The 21,374-nt window shown below is 38.5% G+C and overlaps 1 long non-coding RNA gene across 1 annotated transcript in view; it reads right to left on the bottom strand.

Moving 5' to 3' along the window:
- Nucleotides 1-669: 669 nt before the first annotated feature.
- The window catches only part of LOC147826350 (uncharacterized), a 29,392-nt gene continuing 8,687 nt past the window's right edge, over nt 670-21,374 (bottom strand). The window contains exons 2-3 of the long non-coding RNA XR_015439245.1: nt 6,065-6,127; nt 670-1,767 (exon numbers count right to left, since the gene is read on the bottom strand). This is a non-coding gene — a long non-coding RNA (uncharacterized LOC147826350). The remainder of the gene's footprint in view (nt 1,768-6,064; nt 6,128-21,374) is intronic.

Genomic DNA, 21,374 nt, shown 5'->3' with positions numbered 1-21,374 from the left:
TACAATACTATTGCAGTAAGGAAAATAAATCATATAGTTTAACCAAAGTCATAGTTTAACCAAAAGGCAATTATATTAGATTAGAAAAATCTGAGACACATAAATACATAGAATAATTCACTCTCCTCGACTTTGCCTTCATTAGTCAGTCACATGTTCCTTCACTGGACCTCAAAATTTTTCTTGCCATACAGCAATAGGAGAAGATGCCTAAACACCATTCTGGTCCTCAGTGACTAAACACTTCACTACTGTTTGCTATTTTGCCAGTCAAGCAAATTCTAAACTCATGCTGGATTTTATGTTGGTTAGCTTACAGGGCTGGATCTCAGAAGTTTGGTGATACTTGCTTTCTACACTCCTTTCTCCTGGGTAATCTTTTTTTTTTTTTTTTTTTTAGTTTACTCCGCTTCTATCCAGGCATAACTCATTTTTTTCCTTCTCTTTATGATAGTTCAAAAAAAATTAACATCACTTACAAGATGAAGGAAACTCCTAACAACAGAGAAACATGCAATCAGATAAATTAAAATTGCCTTCTTTTATTTAAGATGAATTTAGTGGCCATAGTCCTGCAAAAGGAGATAAGCTCCAAACAGCAGCAACAAACGTTGTGATACCAATCGGATTTTTCCACAATACAGAGATTTTCCATCAGATTTCATTTGACCTTGAACACTGTATTAGCAATGAATAATTAATGGTACTTATTACAGTCATATTCTATTTAAATGGCACTATCAGAGAATTAGATGCTCTAAAAGAGTGATTTGGCCAGATATAAGGTTGCTCATTTTAAGCACTAAAAAATCTTCATCATAACCATTTCTTGTTCTTATTTTCTAAAATGTGTGTCAACACTTTGTGACTTATTGACATTCACTGAAACATAAGCATTTATTCATTCAACAAATGCTTATTAGAAGTCCAACATGTACCAGGCACTATGCCAAGTGTAGGCACTATTATGATGAATGGAAGAGGCAGAGTCCCTGAACTTATCGAATCTTTGTTCTAGTGGAGAAGAAAGATAATTAAACTAAGAACTATGTTGAACTAATGTAAATGCTACAATAAAAAAAAGTATAGTCTGTTATGAGCTACATGAATGGCAAAATAGTTACATTCAAAGTTGGCCGATGTTATCACTGATATCCAAAATGTGCCCCAAAAGCTTCATTGTATTAAAGATTTGGTTGCTAGCTGGTGAATTTTGAGGAGATGAATGGATCATAAGGGCTCTAAGCTCATCAAGTGAATTAATCCATTGATGAATTCATAGCTCAACAGTTCTTGTGGGAATGGGGCCTAACTGAATAAGGTGGCTCACTGGAGCATGCCTTTGAAGGATAACCACAGGGTGATCGAAAAATACGGTGAATGTTTAATTTTTTAAAATTTATTACAGTAAAGGACACATTGTCATTAATCCTCCTCCAAATACCCCATTCCCACTTCACACGCACTTATCCCATTGTTATTGAAGCACTTTCTGGAAATGTTTTTTTCATGAGTATCTTTACAAGTTCTAGTTAAAAAATACAGTGAATATTGCTGCTGAGTGCCATCTAAAGGAAAGGCAGACTTGTAAAACATTACAATATGTCCTAATTTACCTTACTCACCAGCTCTGGCACCATGTAACTTCTGTGTCTTCTCCAAAGTCGAAATGACCATGAAAGATAAACGTCTCTAATCGGTTCAGGACATCGAGGCAGTCACATCAAGACAACTAAAGACACTCACAATAAAGGACTTCTAGAACTGCTTCAGAAAGTGACAAGAGAAAAAAAAAATGACAAGAATGACAGGATAAATGTGTTCAAAGTGAGGGGGAGTCTTTTGAGGGAGATTAATGGCAATATGTCTTTTATTGTAGGTTTTTTTTACTTTGTTAATTTTATTGGTACAATTTAAATATCACAATTTAAATGAAGTGCACAAGATTTATCATCATTTTACTCAGTGAAAAATGCTAAAGATAAGCATCAGATGCCATGAGCTATCCTTATATGTCTATCTTCCACCTGCTTCACATTTGGCCATCTGCTGCTATAGCTTTAGCATCATTTCTCAACTTTTCTTCCCTTACCCACCCTTTACATAAACATAAACAAAAAACTCCTCTCCAAAAGGAGCTCCTCTGCATCCCTTTCTTGGAGAATCACCCACATATCTCTGCATATTTTATACCCATTATATGCTCAAGACCTTCTTATTTTTGTTTGTGTTTGTCCACACCTGCTTTGGACTCCTAAAGTCCACATCTCTGTCTGCAGGAGTCAAAAAAATTAGTGATCTTCAAACTGCAGAATCCCAGTTTTCTGGGAGATTAAGATTTTTAAATGTTTTATCTAAAAATAATTTCAAACTTTTAGAAAGTTTTCAATAACAGTACAATGAACTTTTGAATACCCTTCACTCAGATTCTTCCTATTTCCTTCATCACTCTCTCAACATGTATATTTGTATTTTTTTACTGAACCATTTAAAAGTAACTAGTAGACATACCATCAATTAATTACCCTTTAATATTTCACTATATATTTCTGCAAACCAAAAACACTCTCCCAAACATAATGCAGTCTTCAAACGTTGATTCAATAATACCTCTAGCTGGGGATTTAGCTCAGTGGTACTGTGCCTACCTCCCAAGTGCAAGGTCCTGAGTTCAATCCCCATACCAAAATTAATAATGATGATGATGATGATGATGATGATGGTGATGATGATGATGATGCCTCTAACCCATAGACCTCTTTTGCATTTTATCAATTATCCCAGTAATATTCTATATAAGTTCATGATACAATCCTGACCACATTCTGCATTTAGTTGTTAAATCTCTTTAGCTTCCTGCCATCTGGAACAGTTTCTCAGTATTTCCTTGCCTTTGAGATCTGGAAAAAAATTTTTCAGTACTGGGGAATTGATCCCATGACCTTTGCACTGAGCTACATCCCTAGCCCTTTTTAAATTTTTTATTTTGAGACAGAGTCTCACTAAATTAATAAGTTGCAGAAGCCATGCTCAAAATTGTGATCATCCTGCCTCAGTCTCTCAGAATGCTGGTATTATAGGCAGGCACTACCACACCTAGGTGAGACCTGGACATTTCTTAAAGGTACAGGCCAATTATTTGACAGAACATACTTCAATTTCTGTTTTTCTATTATTTCCTCAAGACTGGATTCAGGTTATGCTTTTTAGGCAGTATGTAACATCAGAAGGATGATGCTACGTTTTGCTCAGTGTGTCTTATTAATAGAGACCCAGTGTGTGTCCATATATAGTGATTTCCAAGTTTCTCCAGTTAATTTGCAAGTATTTTTGTACTTGGTACAAAATTAAATGAGTAATTAATTAATGTTTTGTGGGCACAACCTTTGAGGCTTTGTAACTGTCCTGTTCCTCATCAGATTTTACCTTCCAGTTATAGCCCCCACTGATGATTCTTGCCTAAATCTATTATTTCTTTGGTAGTTGCCTCAAAGATTTTTCAGGTAGACTTTGGTGTGCATAGTCTTCAAGGAGTAATTTTAGATGATCAGCCGGTCCCTAGGTGCTCCTAGAGGTGTTCTGTGTGAGAAAGCCTGGAGTCAGCTGATGCAGGTTGGAGAGCCTCCAGGTGCCAAGATCTGCAGCCCTAAGGGTGAGCCTGGCCCAGAGCTGCAGGCCTCCCTGTGCCTTTCTCTCTCCTCCTCCCCTTTCCCAGGTGCCTTTTCCTCTTCTACAAAAGAAACAGCCACCTCTTACTCCTCTGTGTCTTGTGTGGTGCGTTGCTCCAGGGGAAAAAAAATACAGGACTCTAAACAAAGAAGTGATTCAAAATTTAGCTGTTTTAGTGTTCAGAAAGTGAATGATTCTAATGATTGGGTTACAAATCCTTTTGTAAGTAAACTCGTTTTCAATTCTTTGCTTTCAACAAAATTGATGGCAGATCTGATGGAGTTGTCAGCTGGTAGAGCATTAAAAATAATTTGTGATGATAGATCATCACATGATTTTTGGCAAATAGCTTGGAAGAGTTTAAAGAATTGAGTGATGTTGCTATAGCAAAACTGTGCATTCCTGCAGACTTCTGTGAATAAAAATTTTCAGTCCTTCCAGTTATGATTGAAGCAAATAAAACAAAAAAACACATTGAACCCTGTCTCATTTGGACAATGAGAAATATTCAGGAGTTAATTGGAGAGAAAGTGTCTTCATTTTACTTAAGATTTACATTTCAAAAAAGTTTTATTCCTCATGTTTCACAATTATTTATCAAAGTTGATCATGCTTCTGTTGTTTTGAACAGTTAAGTGCAAATAATAACAACATGGACAAAAATGTTTTAACATCTAGAACGCTACATTCATAGAAAATATTGAGCATATAAAATTAGCTAGTGATCAATAAAAAGCCTTTCAAGTATAAATAATATTATATCATGATGAACTCTGTTAAAGAAGTAGAATGGAAACAGAAAAAGGAGCAATATGTAAAATCCCTGTGATTTTCAGCTTCCCCAAGATAATTTAAGTTACTAAAACACAAAAATCAATAGCTTTCCTCTACATGAACAACAGACTCACTGAGAGAGAAATAGCGCAAACAATTCCTTTCACAATAGCATCCAAAAAACTGAAATACCTAGGAATCAACCTAACAAAAGAAATCAAAGACCTCTTTTCTGAAAACTATAGCACTCTGAAAAGAGAGATTGAAGAGGATATCAGAAAATGGAAAGACATCCCCTGCTCCTAGGTAGGAAGGATCAACATAGTGAAAATGGCCATACTTCCAAAACCACTATGTAGATTCAATGCAATCCCAATTGAAATCCCAGAAGCATACTTCATGGACCTTGAGAAAACAATCTAAAAATTCATTCGGAACAAGAAGAGACCCAGAATAGCAAAAGCAATTCTAGGCAACAGAGACATGGCAGGGGGTATCACAACCCCCAACTTGAAACTATACTACAAAGCCACTGTGATAAAAACAGCATGATACTGGCAAAGAAACAGACCTGAGGACCAGTGGAACAGATTAGAAGATGCAGAAACAACTCCAGACACACTCAGCCACCTCATCTTTGACAAAGGAGTCACTGGAGGAAAAATAGCCTCTTTAATAAATGGTGCTGGAGGGCTGGGGATTTAGCTTGCTTGCCTCGAAAGCACAAGGACCCAAGTTCGATCCCCGGTACCAAAATAAATAAATAAATAAATGATGCTGGAAAAAACTGGGTTTCAACTTGCCAAAGATTAAAACTAGACCTATATCTCTCATCATGCACTAAACTAAAGCCCTTTTTATTTCACAGCATCAAAATGTACTAAAAGTTACCCAACTTTTTTTTACACAACTTTTTAAGCATTATGGTGAAATTTTTTAGCTCTCAACTTAAGAATAGTTTGTCAATAACATGATCAGAGCCATGTGAGCAATATCTGAAGAATGCTGCAAAAAACGACACTGTCCCTCAGCTTTGACTATTTCACAGGATTTCTATGGACCTAACCTCCTATTTTCTATGCAAATGTCCTATTGCCCATCTAGAGCCTGGCCCCCCCTTGCTTTCCCTCTAGGACCCAACACACTGCACCCTCACCACCCTCAGTGTTCCTTCACCCTCCAAGTTGGGGCCACCCTTGCCCATTGGCAGGAAACAAGGCCAGGTCATCTTCATAAATTCCCAGATTAAAGATTGTCTTTTGGTTATTGAATTAATTACCCTGATGCTAGTCAGGGCCTCATATCCAAAGCGGGAAAATTGGCTCTAGGTAAGTCACCCTAGCCACAATGCTGTCAGAATGGCAGCCATCTCACTAGGGACATGTACACCTTCCCAAGGCCCAGCAAACTGTGGGTAAAGCAAGAATAAATAACAGAGTGCAGAGGAAAACTTGCAGGGATCCCTGAATTCCAGGTGCCTTATTATTATGCAGATCCCTAGCCCTTGCCAGCAAGTGATTCTGAGGTCCTGATTGAGGGTAAGGCCCAGGAATAATGTTCCCAACAGACTCCCCAAGCACAACCCCAGGTGATTTTGTTACACTTTCTCCTTGTACCATACCTTTAGGTGGTCTTTGATGCAGATTTAGTCTTCTCACATCCATTCTTTTATTTCCATTCTCTCCTGGGTATTCAGAAGAGTTAGAATGAATCATGAGATTAGCTCAGGGTAAGAGAATTGCTTATGTTCAACATTTTAATTTTTTGTATTTATTACTGCCTGATTATATCAAATGACTTTGTATATCATACTTTAAAAATTACTTTTAGCTGGAAATACAACCAACAATATACATGTCAACAATTGAATTGAAGCCAGACTTGATGGCACATGGCTGTAATCCCAGCACTCCAGAAGCTGAGGTAAAAGGCTCACCATGAATCTGGCCCAGCTACACAGTGAGTTCAAGGATAGCCTGGGCTACATAGTGAGATCCTGTCTCAAAAAACAAAACAAAAAATATTAAGTTACACACAAAGATGATAGGAAAATTAGATTTATCTTAAAAAGAAAAATATAAATGGTAAACATTTTAATTGATTCTTCCTAATTAAAATAGTAATATGATACTAATGTTATAGATGAAAGTTCATGGTGATACAGACATGAGGTTCCATCTGTGAATCTTTATCAGTCTCACAAATTAACAATATTACATTGTTACATATTAACAATATTATAAAACTTTACCTTTTTAGCCAATAATTCTACTTCTATGAATCTAGCTAATGGAATTTAAGTTGCCAAATATATTCACTGTAGAATTGTATACTAGTTAATGATAGAGTGATAGCAGCAATAAACAGAAACTGGATAAGAGTGAATTTCCTGGAATATTAAACTGTCCTTTAAAATGTCATTAAAAAAAAAACTTTAATGTTACAAGATAATGTTCAGGATATAATGCTAAATGAGTATCAAATGTGATAGAAAGAGGAGGAAGAAGGGAAGAAAGAAGAAAGCCTAAAACATATACAAGTAAGAAAAAATAGACAACTATGAGGGTAGGTTTGAGAATTTTACTTTCTTAGTTACATTTTCTTTAGTTTTTAAATTCTTTGTAGTGCATCCATCAATTTTGTAATGCAAAACAATGTTAAAGAACATATTAAGTAAGTACTCCAACTTCTGAAAAAACAGATTTCACAGTCCACTAGCGGCATATTTGCAGAGTCCCAATGAGCTAGTCCATTCCCCAGGGGATTCTCTGGTCTGTGGACAGCAGCTGGACTGCAGTCAGATCTACAAGTGGGTGAGTCATGCCATCACACCTCTCTCTCTTTCTCTCTCTCTCTCTCTCTCTCACACACACACACACACATAGAAGGATATTCTAGCATGTCCCTTGAAAACTGTCTTCCTTTCCTTTATCCTGAATAATTTAAATGGAACCAAGGAAGCTATTCTTTTCATGAGCCTAATATTAAAGACTCAAAAGAACTATGCACTGAATTACTTTCATCTATCAGTATTATCGTGATTGTCTACTCTTACATGATTAATTCATTCAACATATAGTTTTGAGTGTCTATTAGACACTCAGCTAATCACTTTGATGGAGACAGATTGTAGTCATCCATCCATGTGCTTAGTGGGTCAATGATGTTTCCTGCAGTATTTGCTCACTGTAGGACAAGCTGTTCAAGGCACTGCAAATACAGTAGGAAACTAGATAGATACAATCCCTGCCTTCAAGGAGCTCACAGTGTGGTGGGAGAGAGGAACATATAAATAAATGCCTATAACTATGGCTAGCACTATGCGCCATGTGAGGACACAGTGGTGGTAGAACACAGACTAGCAACGTTATCTAAATTGAGAAAGTAGTGAGGAAAGTCCCTCTAAGAAGAGATGTGACTGGTAGAACTAGCAGAAACCACACAACAGGCTGAAGGCAAGAAAGAGGCCAAGGACTCAGGGAAGAGGAAGATACTCCAGGGGACAGGGTTCAGGAGGTTCTGAGGAGAGGTGAGCAGCCTCTTTAGCCAGAGTTGTAAGTTAGGCTGGCTCCAATAGAGTTTGAGTCCAAGTTTGTGTGTTAAAGAGAATAGTAAATAGGCATAACTATGATGTAAATCAAGAGTGAACACTTTTTCTGTAAAAAGTCAGGTTTTAATATGTTTGGCTTTGCAGGCCTCAGGGGTCCCTTTTGAAGACTCCACTCTGCCATTGTGAGGGACTCCACTCTGTCGTTGGACATCATCTGTACAGAAACAGGAGTAGGTCACATCTGGCCCATGGGCTGCTGTTGGTCAACCCATGATACAAAGCATAAAGTAATAAAACCTTCAGGAATCTATAGAAAATCCAAGGAGCAGATGATTTCCCGAGATGAAGGCTGTCATCTTCCCGAAGATGAAGAGACTTCAGATGTGCCATGAGGAAGGAAAGGGAGATCCAAGCAGAGGGAACCATAAGAACTAAGGCCCAGGGGCCAGAAGGTCCAGCACCCATGGCAAGGCTGGGAGTGTGGGAGGTACATTTGGAAGTCTGTTTTTATTCCTTAGATATTTGAGGGCCTATGAAAGTATCAGGCACTGTGGTAGAAAGCGGGATACAGGAGATAAGGAATAAATAAGGGCTGATCACTGAGTTCTCAGACCTCAGAAACAAGAAAGGTTGACACATATGAACAACCCATGACACAATCAGCTCAGCAAGAGAAAGTCAAAGAAGGGCAGATTAAGAAAGAATGGATTAAGAAATTAGGTTCTTTTCCTTTGTTATAGGGGTGAATATATTCATATACTAAAAAATTACAAACACACAAAAGGCTTTACAATGAAAATTCTCCCTCTTAAACTCTATCTCGCATGCCCACCCAAAGCCTCTTCCCCAAAGACAACTGATGTTGCAGGTTTCTTCTGGATGCTTCCAGAGACAGACTATGAAGATCCATGCAAATGAGCATTGTGGGTTCTTTTCTCCCTTTATTACTCAGATGATCTGAACAGACCTTGAAGTGTGAATTTTCCAGAGAAGGGGATTTGGAGATTGAAAGGAAGGTGGAGACTGAAAGAAACCCACATCCTGAAGCTGGGTGAGGAAGGAAGGATACAGTGCCACCTGTGAGTCAAGGGGCACCCGACATTGTGCTATGTCACTGAAACTCTGAGTGGAAGGCAGAAAAGGAGGAGGCGACAGATCATGGCAAGCCTTGTCATGTTGAAGAAAGCAGATAGAATCTGTTTGGCAGCCAAAATCCAACAAAGGCTGCAGAGTGATGTGTGCTAATTGGTGTTCTAGCAGCTGGTACAGGACAGATATCAAAATGAGCCTTGAATGCTGGATGAAAAAGCTGAGCTCCTATGATTCAATCAGGGAAAGACTAGGAAGGCTTTTAAGTGGGGGAGGAACAGAATCAGAGGTGTGGTATAGACACAATCAGTCTATCAGTGGTATGTCCTGCAATAGAGCATGATGTCAGATGAAGAATAACATTTTTATTATCTGTTTCTTGGGGTCAGGCATCTGAGCAGACCCTCTGCTTCAGGGTCCCTTGTAAGCTACCATCAAGATGTCTGCAAGGGCAGGAGTTTCATCTGAGGTTGAACTGGGAAAGGACCCCACCCACTCACAAGGTAGTTGGCAGGACTCCGTTCCTTGCAGGTTATTGGACTGCAGCCCTGTTCCCCGGCTGCTGCTGGCCAGAGAAATGGTTCCCAGACACCTGGATTTCTCACATGTGGTAGTTTGTTTCATGAAGTGTACATGCCAAAACAGCAACATAGATGATATGTCAGCAAAACACAGATGGAAGTTCAACACTTTTTTTTCTTTTTTGGTACTGGGGATTGAACTCAGGGTTGTCACACTGAGTTATGTTCCTGGACCTTTTTTATTTTTTGAGACTAGGTCTCACTAAATCACTAAATTTCCCAAGCTGGGCTTAAACTTGTGATCCTCCTACCACAGCTTCCCAGATCCTAGGGTTACAGATGTGTGCCACCATGCTCAGCACCATTTTCATGACCTGATTACAGAAGTGCCATCCTATCACCTTTGCCAGTTCCATGGGTTAGAAACAAGTTACTAGGTGCAGCCATACCCAAGGGGAGAGCAGGGGAGTAAACAAAACATGGATTCAAGGAGGTGGGATCGTGGGGACCAATTGAGAATCAAAGGAAGATTGGTCCTGTGAGGATTATAAGCCGGGGCAAGGCCTGCAGGAATAAAGCCTGCACCAATGCCCAAGCCTACTGACTGCCACCCTCATTCCGATCACTGTCATCTCACAGTCTCCTTTTCCTGATTAAAAAATGCCACTCCCTTGAGATCAGAACATCTAGGAATAGTTATGTGTGAGGTATGTTGAGCTGCATCTTCGCAAGTTGATCCCTGTGAAGTTTTCTGACTGAAGGAAACACCACAGAAAGCAAAGATCAGTTCCTAAGTGGGCCCTTACTTTTTAGACTGTGCAGCCTGGTTGATTTGGTAAAGGGTTTACCTCTGCTCCCAGCAGGATTTTTCCAAATCATAATGCTAGAAAAAGCAAGTGACACAGGGATGAACACTGGCGGAATGTTGAACTCAGAACCATCTGTGTAAACTGCTGCTCCACACCATTTGTAGCACAGAGAAATGACAACAGCTCTCATCTTGTGTGTACCTTGTGTGCACCAGGAGAGGGGCAGGAACCTGGCCTTCTTTATCTTGTTTTAGCTTGCTGACAGCTGATATATATCCTTATCCCCAATTGACAAGAAGGAGTTCAGACCCAGAGAGGTTAATGAACATGCTGGATACTCACAGCTAGTAAGTAGCAGCACAATATTAAACACAGTCAGTCTTTATCCCAAAGCCATGGGCTCTTACACTGGGGACTAGTAATAAGTCATCTTTATGAAGTCATCTTTATTGTGTTTTGTCCAGAATTATAAAGATGCCTCATGCCCTAAAAATACTTCGGGAAAAGGTAAAAGACAGCCATCGTCTAAAATAAGTCAACTTAAACTAGAAATTAAAATGTCATCATAAGTAGTGAAAGGGGATGTTTTCACTAGAAATATATTTTTTAAAACAAAAGTAAAAATAAAGGAGAAAAGTTTATTAAAAAAATAAACTAGGTCAGGAGTCAGCAAGCTTCTTCTGAAAGGACTGGATTGGAAATATTTTTGGTTTTGTAAGCAAAGAGGTCTCTGCTGCAACTACTCCAATCTGCCATTATAATATATACACAGACATTAATAATAAGGAATGAATGAGTATAGCTGTGTTCCAGTAAAGATTTATTTATAGCATTAGGCAGTGGGCTAGATTTGGGCTATAAGCTATAGTTTGCTAATCTCTTCTTTGGGTCATAATTATAATGATTATTTATAATCTATGTCTAATTTATAACTGATTATAATTTCTACTTCTTACAAAAAGGAAGAATTGTAGTTGTTAACATAATTTTTCTGATAAAACCAGTGATAATATGATACAATATGATCCCTATCTGTTTGACTTCTGCAGTTTTACCATGAGTTAGTTGTGCAAAATTATTTCAGGGCTTTATTGCTTTTCTCAAAGTCTCCCTCAGTTCTTGGGCAGCCAAACAATTATCTTTTGAAAGTGTGATAATCTCATCTTTCTGGATTGTCTCTTCTTCATTTGTGAACTTAATTCTACTGCGTCCCTGTTTCTATTTGATTTGAAAATAGTTCTCCAAAATCTTTTTGTTAGTTTTATGAAACACTGTGCATTGGTAAAATTTGCTGTCTACTTTCAAGGAGATTTTTTTCATGTGTTAGATTGTTTTCTAGGTGTGTATCCACAAGAGAGAGCAACCAACACTGTGACACAATGAGCAAAATAGATGCTAAGCAAGGAGTAGGAACTGATTTTGTAACTGTCTTGCCATCAGTGAATATTTTCCATATCACCAGGATCTTACCTTCCCTTTATAACTTGCTTCCTGTAGGTTCTCATATAAAGAGTACTAAAGTAATTAACTAGATATGATTTATCCATCTTATACCTGTAATGGTCTTTTGCATTCAACTTTTCTATTGTACCTATCATTCATTGAGCATCTATCTATAAAAGACTCACTTTATATAAATATCAACCTCTGGCCAAATTTTTACTATCTAAGCTCAATAACCAAAGAAACTGAGATAAACTTTTCCAATAAAATCCTCAGTATCTAAAACTCGGGAGCCGAATAGCTTGAGAAAACATTATACTCCTTGCTATCCAAACTCACTATTTTGGGTAACCAAATAATTATCTTTTAAAACTGTGATGACCACCAAGACAAGCTTGCAACCAAGACAGGGTGAGGAAGACCCCCGCAGGCACACCCACCAGCCCCAACTTAGCCGAGCAGGGCCGAGCAGGGCCGAGTGGGGCCCAGCTGTCGCAGCCTGACTGGAACCTCCTTCCTCTGGCTTGCTCCACCAGCTTGCGATCAAGACAGGCTTGTGACCAAGACAGGGTGAGGAGGAACCCCCCAGGCACACCCACCAGACCCAGCTTGGCCACACGGGCATCTCCAACAACAGCCTCCACCCTGGGGCCTTCTGGCTGTGCAGCTACTTGGTTCCACACTGCAGAGGCACAGGGGGACACAAAGCCAGTGTCCTGAGCTGCAGAAGTTAACAACAGAGGGAGGGTCTCTCTCAGGCTCCATGATGAAAATAAGCCCACTGGAAAAGTGAAGAGAACCTCTGCAATAAAGGCACACCAGACCACTGTGCTTGGTAAGTTGGAGGGATCATCAGCTCCCATTGGAACCTGGACTTTCCTTGGGGGAAAGGCAGCTGAAACCTGTAATAGAATCTTGCAGAGTGCAACCCTGCAGGAGGACAGGGAGCTCAACTTGGGACTTGCAGCCAGAAATCTGCCTGAATCTCATGGGTCTGGGACTGGCTTACTGAGACTCATTGACTTATAACTGCACACTGCTGCCCACATTGCCTATTGTGACAGCAGAAACATACCCTGGAGGAAGCCCTTCATTTTTAAAGGTGATAGATTAATAACTACAGCAAATTGTCATTCTCTAATGATGTGTTTGATGCTATGGTGTTGCTGATTGTATCCCTAGGGCTAAGGTGTTGTGATTGATCTAATCAGTTGTCCTTCCTGGTGTAACGAAAATGAGATAGCTTCAGAGCCATTAGAGACTCAAAACCTAAAGACCAGCTGTATCTGAAAGACACCTCGGAGAAGCAATCATTCCATAAGGGTTCTAAATACATCAACAAAGATACTTACAATAAGCAACTTCAAAATATCAACCCAGGAACTAAACCAAGGACAGTACCAAAAACAAAAATAAGACATTTAAGCAAGTCACAAACTCAGACTTCCACCCCTCAAAAGGCAATTTCTGGGGGAAATGAGGTGGAAAAGTCTGATAATCAACCACCTGGACACCCTGAACTGATAGCACAAGAAGTAACAAAACAGATACATGAGGCTGTAGAAAAATTCAAAGCAGAAATAATCTCCCAGATAACTACAAAGATGGTGAGTAGAATGAAAGACATGATTAGAGGCTCTAGAACAGAAACTGATAAAAAAAAATAGATGAGCTCAGAAACATGCTGGAAGCCATGAATGCCCAGCATAAGAAAGAAATGGAAACCATGATCACCCAACATAAGAAAGAAATGGAATCCATGAAACAGATTCAAACAGATATTCAGGAGATTAAAAACTCCATTGAAAGCATGCAGAACAGATTAAGTGAATCTGAAGATAGAATATCAGATATAGAGGACAGGATTGCACTGAAGGACCATGAAAACAGAGATTTCTTAAAATTAGTAAGGGACCATGAGAAATCAATTCAGCAGCTGCTAGATGATGCAAAGAAGAATAACATAAGACTGATAGGAGTCCACGAACAAACAGGAGAAAGTACAATTGACATTAAAAAACTGTTGACAGAAGTAATAGTAGAAAACTTCCCAGACAGAGGTGCAGAATTGGACATACAGATAAGTGAGGCATATAGAACTCCACCTAGCCATGATCAAAACAAATCTACACCTAGACATATAATAGTCAAGATCCCAGAAACCCAACAGAAGGACAAAATCCTACAGGCAGTTAGAGAAAAGAAACAAATCAAGGATAAAAGGAATAATATAAAGGAATCACGGCAGACTCCTCAACAAAACATTCAACTCAAGGAGAGCCTGGAGTCAAATATTTTGAGCCCTAAAAGAAAATAACTTCCAACCTAGACTGTTGTAGCCTGCAAAATTATCTTTCAAAATCAATGGGGAAATTAAACACTTCCATGACAAAGAACACCAAACCAGCACTCCAAAAAATTCTAAGCAATATCCTAGAAAAAGGCAACGAAGGTCACAACTCCATGAGGCTCAATAGAGGGAAGCCACGAGGCAAGGTAAGAAACTAAAGGAAAAGGGGAAAAATGAAATAAGAGCCAACAACAGTAAAACATTATGACAAGGTTGAGTCAATATCTATCAATTATAACTATCAATGTTAATGGCCTCAATTCACCAATCAAAAGAAGTAGACTGACAGAATGGATTAAGAAGCAAAATCCAGCAATATGATGTATACAAGAAACACACCTAACTCAAAAAGAAATTCATAGACTGAAAGTAAAAGAATGGAAAACAGTTCTCCACCAGATAGAATCCCAGAAAAAAGCAGGGATAGCAATCTTATTTGCAGACAAAGTAGATTTCAAACCAAAACTAATTAAGAGAGACAAAGATGGTCACTACATCCTTGTGAAAGGAACAATCCAAGAGGAAGAGATGACAATCCTAAATATATATGCACCAAATATGAATGCCCCCAACTATACAAAGCAAATATTAATGGACATGAAAAACCTAATAAGCACTAATACAATTGTAGTGGGGGACCTCAATACCCCACTATCACAAATAAACAGATCATCTAGACAAAAATTAACAACAAAATTCTACAATTGAACCAAGCTATTGAACAAATGGACTTAATAGATGTTTACAGAGTGTTCCACCCCACAAAATCAGAATACACATTCTTTTCAGCTGCACACTGGTCATTCTCCAAAATAGATCACATGCTAGCTCACAGGACATGTCTAAGTCAATGTAAAAGAATTGAAATTACCCCTTATATATTATCAGACCATAGTGCAATACAATTGGAGATCAATAACATGAGAAACTGCAAAACTCCCACAAACACCTGGAAATTGAATAACACCCTCCTGAACAACCAATGGGTCACAGAGGAAATTAAAGAAGAAATTAAACAGTTTCTACAAGTAAATGATAATGTCGGTACAACATACAGAAATCTGTGGGAAACAATGAAAGCAGTTCTACATGGGAAATTCATAGCAGTGAATGCCCATATTAGGACAACAGAGAGAACTCAGTTAAATAACATAATGCAGAACATCAAACTTCTAGAAAAAGAAGAGAATAACAAACCCAAACCTCGCACAAGAGAGGAAATTATAAAGATCAGAGCAGAAATCAATGCAATGGAGACTAAGGGAATGATACAAAAAAATCAATGAATCAAAGAGTTGGTTTTTTGAAAGAATAAATAAAATCGATAAACCTTTAGCCAACCTTATCAAAAAAAGGAAAGAAAAGGCTCAAATCTATGCAATTAAGAATGAAAAAGGGGAAATCACAACAGATCCAGCAGAAATCCAGAGGATCATCAATACCTGCTTCGAGAACATGTACCCTAATAAAATGGAAAACACAGAAGAAATGGACAGATTCCTAGATGCATACAAATTGCCAAAAGTTAAGTGAAGAAGATATAGAAATTCTAAACACCCTAATAACAATGAGTGAAATTGAAAATGTAATAAAATATTTACCAACAAAGAAAAGCCCAGGTCCTGATGGGTTCACTGCTGAATTCTACAAGACATTGAAAGAAGAACTAATGCTATTACTCTTTAAACTCATCAAGGAAATTGAAAGGGAAGCAAGGCTTCCAAATTCATTCCTGGAAGCAAGTGTTACTTCGATCCCAAAACCAGGGAAAGAACCAACCCAAAAAGAGAACTACCAGCCAATCTCCCTAATGAACATAGATGCAAAAATCCTCAACAAGATACTGGCAAACAGAATACAGAGGGTCATCAAGAAGATCATACAACCTGACCAAGTCAGATTTATCCCAGGGATGCAAGGATCATTCAACATCCATAAATCAATAAATGTAATACACCATATTAACAGAGTCAAGGACAAAAACCATATGATCATCTCAATAGATGCAGAAAAGGCATTTGACAAAATCCAACACCTATACATGATAAAAACGCTACAGAAAATTGGAATAGAAGGTCTTTATCTCAACCTGATTAAGGCTATCTATGAAAAACCAACAGCCAACATCATACTAAATGGTCAAAAACTGAAAACTTTGATGCTAAAATCAGGAACAAGACAAGGATGTCCACTATCACCATTCCTGTTCAGTATAGTTCTGGAAACATGAACTACAACAATTAGAAAAGAGAAAGAAAAAAAGGAATAAAGATAGGAAAGAAAGAAGTTAAACTGTCATTATTGGCTGATGATATGATACTTTACAAAGAAGACCCAAAAAACTCTGCCAAAAGACTTCTAGACTTAATTGACAGATTCAGTAGAGTAGCTGGATATAAGGTCAACACTCAAAAAACAATGGCCTTCTTATACACAAGTAGCAGACTCACTGAGAGAGAAATTAGGGAAACAATTCCTTTTACAATAGCATCCCAAAAAATGAAATATCTGGGCATCAATCTAACAAAGGAAGCAAAAGAGCGCTACACTGAAAACTACAGCACCCTGAAAAAGGAGATCGAGGAAGACATAAGAAAATGGAAAGATATCCCTTGTTCCTGGGTAGGAAGAACCAATACAGTGAAAATGGTCATACCTCCAAAACTACTATATAGATTTAATGCAATGCTGATTGAAATTCCAACAATATACTTCACAGAACTAGAGAAAAGAATCCAAAAATTCATTTGGAACCAGAAGAGACCTAGAATAGCAAAAGCAATTCTGGGCAACAGAGACATGGCTGGGGGTATCACAATACCCAACTTGAAGCTATACTACAAAGCTACTGTGATAAAAAACAGCATGGTACTGGCAAAGAAATAGACCTTAGGATCAGTGAAATAGATTAGAAGATTAACAAACAACTCCAGACATACTCAGCCACCTCATCTTTGACAAAGGAGCCAACCACCCTCATTGGAGGAAAGATAGCCTATTTAATAAATGGTGTTGGAAAAACTGGATTTCAACCTGTCAGAGATTAAAACTAGACCCATACCTTTCACCATGCACTAAACTAAGATCTAAGTGGATTAAAGATACAAATATTAAGACGGACACACTGAACTTGCTGGAAGATAAGTTAGGTAGAACTCAAAGATATTGGCCTAGGAAAAGACTTTATGAACAAAACCTCAGTAGTACAGGAACTAGCAGAAAGAATCAACAACTGGGATTTCATCTTATTAAAAAGCTTCTGCACTGCAAGAGAAACCACCAACAGAGCTAAGAGACAACCTACAATGTGGGAAAAAATTGTTAGCAGCTGTAACTCAGACAAAGGGCTACTATCAAGAATACATAAAGAACTGAAAAAAATCAGACCCCCCAAATTCAAAGACCCAATTCAAAAACGGGCATCCGAAATGAACAGACATTTATCAGACAAAGAAGTAAAAGCAGCAAATAAACATATGAAAAAATGTTCAACATCACTGGTCATTGAAAAGATGCAGATGAAAACAATGCTGAGATTCCACCTCACCCCAGAAAGAGTGGCTGCTATCAAGAAATCAACCAATACCAAATGCTGGTGGGGGTGTGGGGAGAAAGGAACCCTTCTTCATTGTTGGTGGGAGTGCAGACTGGTGAGACCACTATGGAAATCAGTGTGGAGATATCTCAGAGAACTAGGACTGGAGGTCCCATTTGACCCAGCTATTCCCCTGCTGGATACTTTCCCAAAAGAGTTAAAAGAATCATACCACAGAGATATATGTGCACCCATGTTTATAGCAGTACAGTTTGTAATAGCTAAAGCTTCAAAATAGCCCAAGGGCCCATCAGCTGGAAACTGCATAAAGATGTGTTTTTTTTATAAAATGGAGTACTACTCAGCCATAAAGAATGAGAAACTAGAGTCATTAATAGCTAAATGGATGCACATGCATATGGAGGCCATACTCTTAAGTGAAATAAATAGGACACACATGTGTAAATACCAAATAGTTTCTCTAGTGTGAGAAACTGAGAGTGTAAATAAGGATTAAAAGGATTAATAACTAATAATTGATACTTTGAAATAGGAAAAGGTCCAAAGGGGTAGGGGTGGTGGGAGGAGATGGGGAATGGAAAGGAAAAATTATGAGAAAAGAAAAAAAAATGGAAACAAAGTCTATGTAAATAGGGAAGGGCGCACAGGGAATGGGGAAAAAATAAGAACTAAGATACATCATCTACAGGTACAAGCACCCGATGATAAATGTAAACATATTGTGTACCTAAAATGTACCAATAAAGGAATTTAAGAAGAAAAAAAAAAAACTCTGATGACCTTGTCCTGGATTTTTCTCTTGTTCATTTGTAGACTTATCTAATTCTACAAGATCTTTGTTTCTGAGGGACTTGAAATAGTTCTCTAACATCTTTTTGTCAACTTTATGAAGTCGCATGGATTGGTATTATTTGCTGTCTACTTTCAAGGAGATTTGTCATGGTGTGAAGTTGTTTGCTAATGGCACCCAATGTGCAGCTCACCAACTCATCCAATTGCAATTCTGCTCTGCCTTGGAGAGGACAATTGATTTTTTCCTGTTTCTTCCAGCACTGAAAAGAGTCTTTTGCTATCTTCCTCTTATAGATAAAGATTCTGAGACCTTAACAGAGCAAATAATTGTGCAGTCTCCCTGCTAGGAGTGGTGAAATGAGGTTCAAAGCCAGGTTACACTGGAAAGCCCAGGATCTTGCTTCCACGTGCCTTTCAAATATGGAATCTACATTGGTGAAAAGCCCAGCACAGTCATCTCTCATAAAGTCAGAGAGATAGTTTCCCCAGTTCTTTAAGTCACATTTTAATAATGCTAATTTTATATCATAAGCAGTGGTCCTGGGTTTTTTTTTAATCCTGCAGTGCAAATATAAGTAAAAGAAATAAAATTTCAGCACAATCTCTCTTTTATCAAAGTGGTTCTCAAAGTAAGGTCTCGAGCCAGCAATGTCAATAGGTCCCACATGCTTGTTGTAATGATAGTCTGGGGCACTATCCTAGACAAACTGAATGAGAAACTCTACAAATAAAGCCCATCAATCTGTAGTTTAACAACAACTCTTCCAGGTGATTCTAGCACACACTGAGAGAACCACTGAAGTCATAGGACGAATGACAGTGGTTTTGGGTAATTCTTGTACTAAGGACCAGAATGTATGGCGTCACAAGTCCAGATGACTTTTTGTCTATCACAAAGCTCTGATTAATACCTTTATTTCTTTTCTGGTCATTTATTCATTCATTCATCTGTTGAATAAATACATACCGAGACCCTACTCTGATTAAGCATTATGTTTAACCAATGTGATTAAGAAGACATATATGACCCCAGACTTCCTTGAGTTTATAATCTAATGGGGATGACAAACCAGAAAGCAGTCTGTTTCAGCTCAGCATAGCCATTGCCTTGCAAGGTAAACATAGGGTGCTAGAAGCTAGATGTTTCACCCAATCCAGCTCCAAAAGTCAGGGAAAACTTCCAGATCTAACAACTCAAGGGGGTAAGAGTCTAGCACTTTCTGAGAAAGCCTCATGCCATTTGAGGTTGTTTTGTCTCTTCCTCAGAACCACAGCCTACTTCAGATGGAATGGCAGTGAGAGGGGACACTCAACCTGTTGTCCCCAACATATTGAAATGCTTATCTAAAAATATGTATGAAAACATATGGAAGGTCAAAGCTCCATGTGTTCACTTGGTATGGGAGCAGAAAATTGGATAAGCAAATATGCATCCTCCCTGATCCCAACTGCAGAAGTCTATTGCCAATTTACGTAATTTCCTGTGCTTATTTCAACATAGTCAGGAAGGCAGGAGACAATGCGAAGACCATAACCAGGCCATTTAGGCTAACAGCTGCTGGCACATTCCTCCTTCCTTGATGAGAGAGAGACAGAGAGAGAGAGAGAGAGAGAGAGAGAGAGAGAGAGAGAGAGAGAGATTTGAGAGGAAACCATCACCTTTGGGGAAAGGAATGAATAGTCTTTTCTAAAAAGAAATCAGTTTAGGCTAGGGGTGTAGCTCAGTGGTAGAGCACATGCTTAGCATGTGCAAGGCCCTGAGTTTGAACCCCAACACCACTACCAAAAAAAAGAAAAACTAGAGGGTTGGGGGAGGGAGAGAGAGAAATCATTTTAGATTCAACAAGCCATCCACAAAAAAAGGCTCCCACTTCTTCATTCCTTCATTCACCAAAAGTGCTCTTTGTGCCTACTGTATGCTGTTGCTGAGTCAGTTGCCAAAGACATAATGTCTACAAAAAGGACCTTGACTTTAAGGAGATTCGAGGACAGAAATTAAACATGTCATTTGAAATGTGATGCCTGTGTGAAATACAAAGTTCTCTTCAGGGCTGCTATTTAATGAGTACATTTCAGCACAGACAGAGATGGTTAATGTGTTGAAATATTTCTATATTAGTTGGTTAGTGGTATAAGATTTTTTCTGCTATCACCCAGGACTGGCCACAGAAGGAACAGTGGGGTCTGGTGCAGGCTCTGGAGGAAAGCTGCGGCTCTCTCCCAAAACTGCAGAGATGGAAAAAAGTGTGATTCCTGGGCTTAAGGATAGGGAGGAAGGAAATGGGTGAGTCATTACATGAAGGGGTAGCTTGGAGGATCTTTTGGGTGATGGAAAAATCTTTGTTGGGTCTTTGTTGCTTGTTTTTGTTTTTGCAGTATGAAGATTGAATTCAGGACCTTCCCACTGAGCTACATCCTTCTTTTAAATTTTGAGGCAGGATCTCACTAAGTTACTCAGGCTGGGCTCAAATTTATGGTCTTCCTTCTTTAGCCTCCCTGAGTGCCAGGATTGCAGGTATGCACCATCATGACCTGCTCAATCCTGGATCTTGATTGTGGTAGATGCATAAATCAATATAATTGTATAGAACTACAAGCACACAAAAACACATAATAACATAAATATGATCTACAGGTAAAACTGGTGAAATTCAAACCAAGTGTGTGGATTATACCAATACTGATGCCTTGGTATTGCTATTGTACTACATTATGTAAAGCACAGGAAATGGGGTGAAGGGACCACAGACCCTCTCTGTATTATTTTTGCAACTTTCTGTGAATCTATAATTATTTAAAAATAAATGGTTTATGATTTGGA

Source organism: Heterocephalus glaber, unplaced genomic scaffold (genome assembly GCF_053883595.1).
Source record: "Heterocephalus glaber isolate CG9 unplaced genomic scaffold, H.glaber_assembly_v1.0 deba00001472, whole genome shotgun sequence".
Classification (NCBI taxonomy): domain Eukaryota; kingdom Metazoa; phylum Chordata; class Mammalia; order Rodentia; family Bathyergidae; genus Heterocephalus; species Heterocephalus glaber.
The sequence above is the reverse complement of the archived record's forward strand: the minus strand, read 5'-3'. Positions and strand labels throughout refer to the sequence as shown.